Genomic DNA, 12,469 nt, shown 5'->3' on the forward strand with positions numbered 1-12,469 from the left:
TAAAAAAAAATTGGATCAAGCCCTACCTACAGCCTACAGGCTACAATAATCCAAGTTATTCAAATATATCAATACAAACTAAGCCACAGAGTAGGCGATAACAGATTAACGCCCAAACCCAATAAACTATCTTAATCCATTTTTCACAATCTGAGATAGACATCTTATACAAAGATTATAAAAGTGTGAAATATTATAAAAAACCAATCGATGGATTTTAATAGCCATCTGTCGATACAAGCTGTCCATGTTAGGTCGGATCGGTGTATGCGTTAACTTACACCAGTTTTTAAAGTACATAATTAAAAAGCTATTCGATATGTTTGAAACATAGACATGTATATTTTAGCATCATTTGTACGGTTTTATTTACTTTATTTGGTTTATTTTGATTATGAAATATGAGTGTAAAGAGCGAAGAGATTGCATTCTATCCGTCGCCAAAAATGGATTGTCTTCGTAGGGTTTGGTAATTGGGATGCAGATAGGAAATCGATCGACATCGATCAACTCTCACGGTCTGAGATTGTTTTCAATCTGAGATTGTGGATTCATTATTGAGTTCGGGCGTAGATCTTTAAATAACCATATCTAGACGAAGATGTGCAAAGAACTTACAGAACTTAGTAGACCAAAGGACGAATTAAAATTAAAGCTTTAATAAAATAAACGTGAATCACGCAGCAAACTCATCGCTGGCTAGAATTTTTAAAATTGTAAGACTAAGGTAAATTATTTTTTTCCTTAACGTAATAGGTTAAACTAAAAGAAAATATAAACTTATTTCACATATTCTGATCTTGATATAAATTTTGAAGAGAAAAGAAAAACTTATGTATAAATATAAACATATTAAGATATGTAATAGTGTAGGTATACAGTGATATGATCATGCTATTTATATATTAAAATTCAGGTAAAAAATATAAGCGAATTAAAAATTGTATAAAACAATGAAATAAGAAGCACAAGTTCCTCATTGAATTGTCCTTAGGTACATTTTAAATTTACCGACTGTCGTAGACCAAGGCAATTTATTTAAAACAGCGTAATGCATTCACTTGTGTGACCTCTGGCTATAGGAACCAAATGGTTTTTTATTAAAAATCCTTGTGAATAATAAAAGACGTCCTTAACCAGCAAACAATTGTATAAACAGAAAAATTGGAATTGTAAACGGTCGGATTTGTACCTGCTCTGAGAATAAAAATGTTCCGTCCTTACACTATAATATACCAAATATTTATTTATACATATTTTACTAATGACTGTTATTGAAAAGTATATATACAAATATCTTTATAAGTTCTTACTCGAATAATAATATTCAACTTACGGATATATAAATACCATTTAAAAATGTAGTTCTTATACATAAATATTGAGTAAAACAATTTTTTGTTAAATTTCCGATTCTTATAAGTTTCCACTTATTTACTGGAAGTTCTGCCCAGTGACATTAATCAATGTCATATTAATATCCAAATTGGTCATTGGAAGAGCCAATAAAGTCCGATATCAATGATGTCTTTTGTAGAGAGGTCGGATAATATTACTTCAAGGTCTGCTTGACGGTCTGACCTCGGCATATCGGTCGCGGAGGACAGACGGTCGCAAATATTTGCGCGCTTCCAAGGCGTACTTGGCACGGGAGGGGTGCTGAGGCGGGAGGGGAAGGGCGGTCTGCGGCGAGGGGTACGGGGAATGGGTGACCTTGCCTCACACGTCTGCACAGAGACCTTGATCTTGAGACGACCGCGCGGACGCCCTCGCAACTTCAACGACACCTATCATTCTCATGCAACGAACTATTTTTCCAACATTGTCATTGATAAATGTCTATCGTACCTACTTCTGGATACTAGCACAGGCCCCGGGCTTTAACCATGCAATGACTTTACTCTTTATGTAACGCCGTTTGTACTGACATTGTCTGAAGGGTAATAATATTCCGACATTCGTATAACATTCAAATTGTTTATGACTTTTGTTTTATCGAATGACGCGTATTTATAAAAACTTTGATTGTTATGTGAAGTTATTTAATTATCTCGTAATTAATATTTAAGGGCCTGATCCAAAAAAGTTTAGGTAACTATCTACGTCTTCGTTTTATGTCTGCGACGCAAAGGACGATAACAAAGAGTAACTCACATTATTTTTATGATTAAAGGTATATTAATATTTTATAGGTAGGTTTTCCTGTAACTTTCCGACTTCCAGTGGGTGCGCAATTAAAAGTTTATTTTAGGCCTTTTTCTAACTTCAAGCTTTTTTATTGCTTCTTGTTGTTAAAAGAGAAGCCAAATAAAAATATAAGTTAGTTATGGTTTTATAATGATGAAATGAATTCACTAATAAATTTAGTAACATATTTGATCGTTTAACGTTTGAATCCGATACTATTATTATTATATGGTATGTTATTTTCAATATTACATTGTGCAAATTAAATAGTTTGCAAAGGTTAAAACGTGTATAATTAACAATGGTCAACAACACGTGGAATCGACTAACCTTGTGATAAGCGGCATCCGCCGATAACGTGCGTTGACGCATCATCAAGCATTCACAATTTTATAAATAAAATTTCTCTGGGATGTTCCGTGGTAATAAACACGACACGACAGAAGCGTTATCTTATGCGTTTTTGCACCAGTTGTGGTAACTGGGTATCTACTGGAGGACGAAAACCGTACTATAGGCATATGTTGAAAGAATAATGCTATTGTAATCAAACTATGTTGCTTTACGACAACATTATTTTGCTCCTATCGTCTCCGTCGAGTGCATCGGTATAGTTTAATGTAACATAACAGAACAAACAGAAGACTGCATATAAAAAAAATTTTCGAGATAATTTGGTGATTTTGAGATGGTTGACTTGGTAAAAACTTGGTTTTCTAACATTCAACAACGTATGCACACAGACATTAGTCACGTTAAAATTAATAAGCGACTGTTATAAATGATGTATTTTTCTATTTTGAAGCCTGGATTAAATCTAGCTAGCTAATCTAATCTAGCACTGTTATTTTGGGGTATGTGACACCTATATGTATAATTGTATAAGTACTTACAAAACAGCCTAATTCTTATTATATAACATAAATTAATCAGCTTGAATGCATAATTTAATCCTAATTCTCTAATAATGTATTTATAAATTTAATAAACATTTTATATTTTGGCTTAATAATATAAGCTGTTCTTATATAATCTTTGTAACTGATCCGTACGTCGACTGAGAAGATATCGTAAGTTGAAGCAAATATAATCTTAAAGCTAATTGGTTGCGTAGGCGTCATTCCCGTTTCAGTGGAACGCCATTCTGTGACGATGTTCGCAATCCACGTTTACCGTAAAGCAATAAACTTACACGTGGCCCGTACTTGCATAATACATTGTATAAAACATTTATATGCAATGTGTTTATGATTGATAATAACACTTATTTTCAATAACAAAATATGTTTTTTTTTAATCGTTGCCAAAAAATTGGCAGATTTTAAGATGCGTTTAATGCATATCACGCATATTCTAATTTGATAATCCTGTAGCGTGTCTAAATTGTCCTAGGTTCTATTGAATTAGACACCTTATTGTGAGTGTACATAAGAATGGCTAGGAAAGGAGCACGGAGAACTATTGTATAATATGCTTCGTTAATTTTAATGAATAATTTCCTATTCCTTCCATTCCATAATTATAATTATTTATATAATAAACTAATTATAGTCGTCAAAACCAATGAATCTAAGAATTGCGTATTTAATGCTTCTGAATGCATCGCAGACGTAGCGATGGGGCAGGTGGGACGAATCAATGTGACTGGGCCGTGTCCCCTATGGAAGGGGGTGACATTGTACGACCGCTATTTTTTCAACAAACGTTTTATTATGCACTGACGTCAACCTTCGATATACGAGAACCATAAGGTCATTCAAAACCAGAATTATTGTTGCCTTTTTACTACGTAGATACTACATAAAATTACTCATTACTGACTTCTGCTTGAATTATTATAATATTACAAGTATGTTATTAATTACAAGTTACCTAAAGAAATTGGTATTCAAATCGCATATTATTTCTTCCTAGTTGATTACTTTTTTTTCAAATCTTATTTTAGAAGCTGTTAAGATCAATGCTAATATAAAATCTTCTAAAGATGCGTTAATACTGTGTTTTTCAGTAATTATGCCCTATATTAGTTGCATGGTTTTATTTATTTTGTTCTATAACAATAAATATCATAGTATACGTATTCAAATGCTTGCGGCAATAAAGGTTAAGGTAAGAAACGGACTTCGTGAGAACACACATACACATAATACAAAATACAACATCCTTACTATACTAGGTAAATATATAACTTATTTTCTACTTATGTAGAAAGGAAACTGATAAATGCATATCTCATGTATTTTGTTGTTTTGATGACATCAAAACAGCTAGTCTATCATTGCCTGGCGTAAATCACTGGTCGTAGTTGTTCTTCATTAGGGTATTTTGGTTTTATTCTTGTTTTGTATTATTATGCAACGAAGTGTTAAATAACTGAACGGGTTTACCAACACTAATTAGAACTTGACATGGACATGAGCACATACAAGAACTTGTACATAAAACAATTGATTCAAGTAATTAATCTTCATTTGGTTAGCCTCCAAGTTCTAGAATAAATTAGAATCTTGCGTGTGTGTCAGTGCAAACTGCAATGCAACGACGTTTTATAATTAGCGATGCAGAAACGAAGTGGCTTCGAAGGAATTAGGTCGGTGCGAAGTGAGGGCGGTCGGAATTCGCGTAACATTACGTCAGCGGGCGTTGACCCCGCGCCGGTCGGTGACCTGCGGCTATCTCTAGCTACGCGTAGCCGCACGCGCACGCCTAGTTCACCCGCTACTTAACGTAACTCCAAAGCCTATATTTGTGAACCAACCTTAAAGGGGTTGTGACTGCTTTAAGCTATTGTGTGTTGTCTAAGAATTGCTATGTTATTATAACAATAACTATTCTCACGTTTATTTATTATAAAAGACAATATTTAAGGTTATGCCTACTTATCAGAGAAAATTTTAATGTCCTTTTAAATCTCTTCCATATAACCATGTGCGTTGCCACACCTGAGGTTAAATAAATGTTATCTTTATATGCACTAATAAAGGTCGTCAATCTATATAAAATCTATAACATATAGGTATTATTTAATAATCAGATGTTTATCTACAACAAAGGTATGTTGTAGTAGGCAAAAATGCTGGAATAAGGAAACAAGTTTCCAGTTGGCACTTGCCCAATTAAAAAGCAATAAGTTATGTTTATCATTCAAAATATAAGCTTAAGTTATAAAAGCCTGTAAGTAATTACAGGCCCTTGACATCGAGAAAATAAAATACCGTTACAGAACATTCTAAAATGCAGCTGTTACATGATATTTTAATTCTAAATTTTAATAGAGCGCAGACTAGCGATAGTTACAAACTTGTCATAGTAAAATCGTGTCAACAGAGTACGGTGGGTTAATGCCCTCGTTGTGCACTTCCCCCCGCACTGAAGGCAGCACATTGTTCAAAACGGGAAATAATACGGTTCATTCTATTTGAGGGCATACATTTCCACAACAGCTCATAGACGCAGGCTTATCGTTTGACCTCAAAACCACTTAAATGAGCTACTAAAACTTTAACATGTTTTGGTCTAATTGTTAGGTTTTGAATCCAACGTACAGTATATTTGGAGTCTAATAAAAATGTATACATACCTACAGTGATTTCATCGCTGCATTATGAAAAAATCACACACTCCATCTTGATTGTCGTAGCATATCAAAATGGAAATTGTCCCCTCTTACGCACCATTCTGTTTGAGAGATTTAATTCGCAAAAGTCAAAATCCAAGTAAGTAAGGAATTAATTAACACACACTAACTAGAGCTTGGATGATATAGGTTTAATCCCGTCCTAACAACCATTGAATGATTGTCGCTTGTTAGCGATAAGGTCGCCCGTTGTAATTTTATAATTTTTGTAACCTGTTTTTTTTATTTTTGTTACGTGTATGTTTTTGAATAAGGTATTAAAGTATAAATAAATAAATAAATAATGACACAGTATATCATGTTCTTTTCTAAATGTTTTCGATGGAGTGTGGATTGACTACACTGGAAAAGTAATGGACTTTTTTTACTAATTTTGACTTAAGCATTTATTAATAAGATCTTGAAACATTATTGTAATAACACATATTATAAATTCTATTATTTGTATGACACAAAAATAACATAGTCTAACATACAGTTGTCATGAAAGCATATCTTTTTGAATTTAAGTTAACCTATTACAACTTTTTGTGTTATACATATATGCTTAACATGTTAATAATACTGTGAATAGGCTATTTTGCCCATACAACGCTCTTAATAACATTAAAGATAAATTGATAGATTTTAAAGTGATCCCATTAATTCTTCCTTTGTTTATGAGGTTTAAGTTATTAATTAGGGTTCCTGTTTTGCCTGTCACTTGCTTCTGTTAATTTTCATTTCTAAATTTATTTTTTTAATTTTCGAATGCTTGGGTATAATATATAAATATGTTTAAAAATTATAACATCATATGTTTGTGTATTTTTTCATTCAGTATAGTTTATTAAAGAAATAAAAGTAGGTCTGAAACATCCTAAAACAGTATTGAAGAAAGTTAAGTGGGAAAGTTATTCCATTCGAATCATTAAAAAGATAAATTGATGATGACCGGATATGCAGGAGAAATCATCGCAGAATAAATAAAGTCACATATATTGCAGATATCCCTTAATTCCTTAAAAAATGTGTAAAAGTTGTCAAGTTGTCTTGTAAAGTTTAGGATGTTACATTTACGTTTAGTGAGAATTGAGAGAATACAAGTCTACAACCAAGGGGTCGCGACTTTTGAACCCCATGGTATAAGATGACAGGCTCTTGTCGATGGATCTGGGGATTCCAGAGTGGCAGTTGAGAGAATAAAAAATATTACACCATACTGACTATTTTGCGTTTGGTCTTTGTTACTATTTTGTTTTAATTTATATGTATCATAAAGTTAATAATTTGAAGTCCTTAAGGTGTCAATTTACAGTCTCAGGTTACGTTTATAAATTAAACTAATCCGATACTGTTGAGAAAAAGTTACTATAAGTTTATTCGTTATCGTTAATGTAGTTGACTTTTGTTTCGAAAGTAATAACAAGGTAACATAAGAGAAAATAGATTAAACCGAAAAATCAAGAGAAAGCATCGGGGGCGCAGCCCGACCATCTGGGTCACTTTCATTTTCGTTAGTTTCTTTTCGAATGCAACTCAATCAGGTACTTGAGAGTTGCGTGACAGATTCATATTTTTAGATTTATTACTATTAAATTCCACGAAAGCAAATCCCCTTTCACTAATAAATGTTTTAAATAAGCAATCACTTGCTCTAAAATATAAGATATAAATATTGAGAGAAGTCCCGTATTATCTATATAATAGTCCATTTAATATTGTTTTTAGGTAAGTTTTTTATTTTTTATTTTTATTTATTTATTTATCACTACTAAGTTGATTGCTCTGCATGACTTACAACTCGAAACGATTGTTTCGCCGAAAATTAAACTAATGACCATTGAGATACAAACTGAATATTTTACATTAAATCGTCTATAAGCACTACTATTTTTAGGTAAAGTACTAAACAATAAAATTTGGATTGCAATTGTCAGTGTCGAATTAGCCATTATTGTTTAGGTAATACAATAAATTTCTCTTATATTGATTGCTGACTGACATCAATCATTATAAGTACTATTTAATAAAGACATCGAGTTTATTACTCTTTTAACCTATCTGAATGTCACTGAACGCATGCGAAATTGCATATGAAAATAGGTCATGAAGATATTCAACGACTGCAAACCTACACAATTCCTAACCAGATACTTCACTTTTTTTTAAATAGTACCAAAGAATCCGATACTGTTTAGAAAAAGTTATTACTTTACAGCATTAAACGATACTAACTATCGCAAATAAGACAAAGATTCTTGTCATAATGTCTTATTAGTATAAATAGAGTTTTGTCGCTATAAATTATATAATTACTTGTCTATGGAAAGAATGATGAAATGCTGCAATAAATAAATCGAAAAAATTATGTTAAATGAAAAAAAATACATTTCCATTTAATACGTTGATATGAACGAGTTATAAATATTTTAAAGTAAATACTTATTAATGAAATATTAAATAAAATATTATGTACGGTCTATATGCCATTAGAAACTTATGCGTTTTAAAAGTGCGTGATTAGCGTGTGCCAGCGGTGACCTAGAAAGTTTAACTTTCGTCTTGGAGAGCGCGCTTTGTTGGTTCGCTTTATCGCCCAATATGCCTAAAATCCGGTTCACTTTTCAGATCACAAAACATTGTAAACCTTCAATGGATTTAGGCCTTTGAAAAAAGGCAGTCGTAGCTTACATGTGCTCAGATTGGTGAAAGTCATACATACAAACTAAAAATAGAATCCTCTTACAGGGGGTACTACTACTACTGATAATATGTATTGTAAATCTGCAAACGTTTTTGTAATTGAACTCCCCATTCTTCGGAATTACTAGGGTTCGCATTGATATATTTTTTTGTTGGACAGTCTACCGTATTATATATTTCATCTATTATTTAACTTAAGACTGATTTTTTTAAGCTTTTTCTCAGTTCGCCATAATTCACTCCTAAGTCTTACAAAGATTTAGCTATGTAGCACAACAAAAACAAGCTCTGAGTTCTCAAAACAAAATTCTATTCCAATCAAAGCAAGGCGGTGGAAAGTAAGACAATGGAATAGTAAATCACTTTCTACCGATAGAAAGAAGCAATCTGTCTTCACATAATACTGAGGTGGAAAGGCGAAATTTCACAGAGCGAGAAATTGGCGGGATGTAATGCTTATTGTAACAAGTTCGCGCAAGAGAAAACGAAAGTAGTGGCGTCGCATTCAACCCACTTTCACTAGCACTGGTGCACCTACAGCCTGCGCCCGCGCCGGGGCGCCTTACGCCTATTTAATGACTGGTACCGAATCTACGAAGGATATTAACAGAATTAAATACATATAGCAATGCTAAGCTTACTCTTACTTTTTTAATTGGTTCATAATCGAAATAATATATTTGAATCAAGAACTAGGTACATTTACTTGAGTTGAATTTTTTCGTAATATTATTAGTATTAATTTTTTAAGTTTACAGTTCAATTATGAATAAGATCTGATCCAAAAATTCTAAAGTAAATTCTTAATAGAAAAGTTTGAGACTTTGTGTTTCGCATCATTATTTCTTGTTAAAAAATCGATTCGCTATTTTGCAAAAGGCAATGTAAATGTCTATTCAAGGGAACTGTGGAAAGATTTCAGGACAACAATGTGGTACGGATAGTTTGGGAATTATTTCGAATCGTGTGATGATTAACCCAAATAATTCATCAAAACACTTCATAAACGTAAACTTTGTAAATGACGCATAGTCTCCAAGCGAAGTCTCAGAGTAGTACCTATCTATATCTCGGAGTATTTGGGATGACATTCCGACATGCCCTTAGCTAAATTCATTCATTCGAAGTCGAAGACTTTTTTTTTAGTTCCACCTTTATATAGATATAGTGGCTGTTAAATAAAATAAGAAATACCAATTTATTTCAGTAAAACGTCTGAAGCAATCGATTAATTGTTTCGGGCTTTGGTAAACGTAAATAAAACGGTTTGAATGTTAATAGTTACTACAAATTTGAGCAACATTCTGCTGTATAGTGGTTAATGCACATAGCATATAAGCCTTTGTTTGTTTTCTGGCGGGACAATAATTACTGGGTGTAAATAGTAGAGGCTGTTTCAGCACAGAGAAATCAGTCACCAACATACTCTGGAATGCGCAGCTGTGGCTTCCCACTTGCCTCATTACGGTAATTAATACACAATAAAAACACTGTTATTGTAACTTTTTTGCTGACTAAAATAAAATCAGGTTTTGCTGCTTTAGGATCCGTAAAATTAAAATAAGTTCAAAATACTTAAATTAATTGCAAACAAAGACAGGTGTTAATATTTTACACTATCACCAACAGGTTTTTCTTGCAGATGCAAAATAAGAAAGTAGCAGGAGAGGGTTACAAGTTTTAAGTTAACGACAGCTAACTGAAAGGGGTAAACATAATTTACTTCAGTAAAGCACCAAAAGATACAAAATACCCCTACCCTTTATATTATTGAAGTCAGTTAAACATTGTTTTTTCTTATACATATCAATATATTTTATCGTAGAATGTTTGACTACTACTGTACTATTATGAGACATTCTTTAAATCTGATCTAAACGGACAGCCAAGTTGTATACAGACGAAGCAACAGCATACGTACGAGAGGTCGACAGAGCCAAATAATCCTCTCACTAGGGTTATCGACCGAATATTTTCTCACCTTATCGTTAATCGTTATAAAACTTGCGTCGGACTTCTTTCGTGTGTGGAATTTCGATATTCCCGATCATATTTGCTTTTTCCACAAGACTTGTATAGGTACATCTAGCAACCTGCGATGCTGAGGGCTTTTAAAAATAAATAACTGAATAAAATATAAACTTTTGTTCTATTTTAAACGATTCAATTCAAATTAGAAATATAAACTTTTGTTCTGTTTTAAACGATTCAATTTAAATTTTAAATATTTGTTGTAACCAGATTTTTACACTGACAATATAAAACGTGTCCTAAAATATTTTCCTATGTATAAGTAAAGGACAATGTAACTTCACAATTATTAAGCATTACTATACCAATTAATCACATAATTTGTGTTATTTTGGGTATACTACGTACAGTGAATGTTTTTTAAAACACCAATTCTTAATGCAACATACTAATGTCTGGAAACATCTAAATAACCACAAAAAGTGGCCGTCATTGTAATCCAATTTAATTTGTCTGAAGTAATAACTATTCATAATTAAATATTTTAAAATAAAGAATAAAGTATAAGCTTTTGCTATAGATAATTCTTGTATGAAAATAGAGGACCATGCGTCAACTTTGCGTCTCGTAAGTAGCAAAGCATGGTGTCAAGCCGTGTCGCTGAACCGCGCACAAGTCAAGGGCCTAGGTCGACGACCGCAGGCGGCCTGCGTTTTGCCCATTGTACATTTGCGGCGTTACTTATTTTCAATGCACTTTAAGTGCTTTTGTTCTTATCAATTACAACAATATAAATAAAGTTTAGACACAAAACATTTTCGGTGATGTAAATATTTATTTTATAATAAAAACTTTCAGTGTGGTAGATACGTAGGTTAAAGATGTCTTACTACTAAAAAACCTATATAAATTTACTGAATATTTAAATGTATATATGTAAAATGTTAAAAATATGCGTTATATATTACTTCTTATTTTTGGACCAGCGAGTTATTAGGTAATTTAATGTTTTTGATTTTTGTACAGGTATACGGCCGTTCAAGTATACGTAAAGACGCAATTTATCCCCTCCCCCTTCCTCTTGTTAGAAAAAGTAAACAAAGCTCTGCAAAATAAAAGAGCAAAAATGTATTAATTTTTGTAGGATACCCTGAAAATGCATTTCGTTTTCAAGTATAGACAACGTGGGTGGTTAATATGTGTAAAAAAGTAAATAATTATTGTTGACGTAATCACCGAATAAGAAAATCAAAGACTCCCCCAACCCCCTACAGTGCTTACGTAATACTTGAACACAACACAATTACCAACATATGTATACCAATATAATAGCGTATAGTTATTGGTCATTTTAACACTATCTATCAATCAAAAACGAAAAACGTCGTAGCTGAAGCACGATTATCGTATAGAATTTTAGGTACAATTCAAAAAAATCTTCACCTTTGTTCTTGAGGATGCGATAAAACTATGTTTAGTCGTGATAGCTCAGTGGTATTCGTCATATGGTACGGAAGCTAATCATTCAATAGATGCTGTTGAAATTGTTACAACTTATGTTTCAAATATATGAAAACAGTATAACGCATTGGTTAAAAGTCCCGTTACGAAATTAAAAACTTTATAAAAGTCAAAAATCTTAAGTAAACATCTATATTTGTTAAAACCATTATTTGTTTTATATGGCCTGATGATTGGACTTGCAATTCGAACAATGCAAATCGGAACAATAAACTGAAGAAAGGATAATACATTCACACGTCGACAGTTCGTCACAGGTTTTATTGTTAAACCGTGACCGTAAAATGTCTGTCAGGTATTCGTAACAAGGATCGCGTCACCTACGGTCCTATTTTATGAATCTGTTTTGGGTATAACGACCGTTTAGTGAGAGGTTAATCGCTACTCACCTGTGAATAACTGTCAGCTGTCGCCCCGGCACATCTGTGTCTTTACTTGCCATAGTTTCCGTTCTGGCCATGAAACGGG

The sequence above is a fragment of the Pieris rapae genome, chromosome 7 (genome assembly GCF_905147795.1).
Source record: "Pieris rapae chromosome 7, ilPieRapa1.1, whole genome shotgun sequence".
Lineage (NCBI taxonomy): Eukaryota > Metazoa > Arthropoda > Insecta > Lepidoptera > Pieridae > Pieris > Pieris rapae.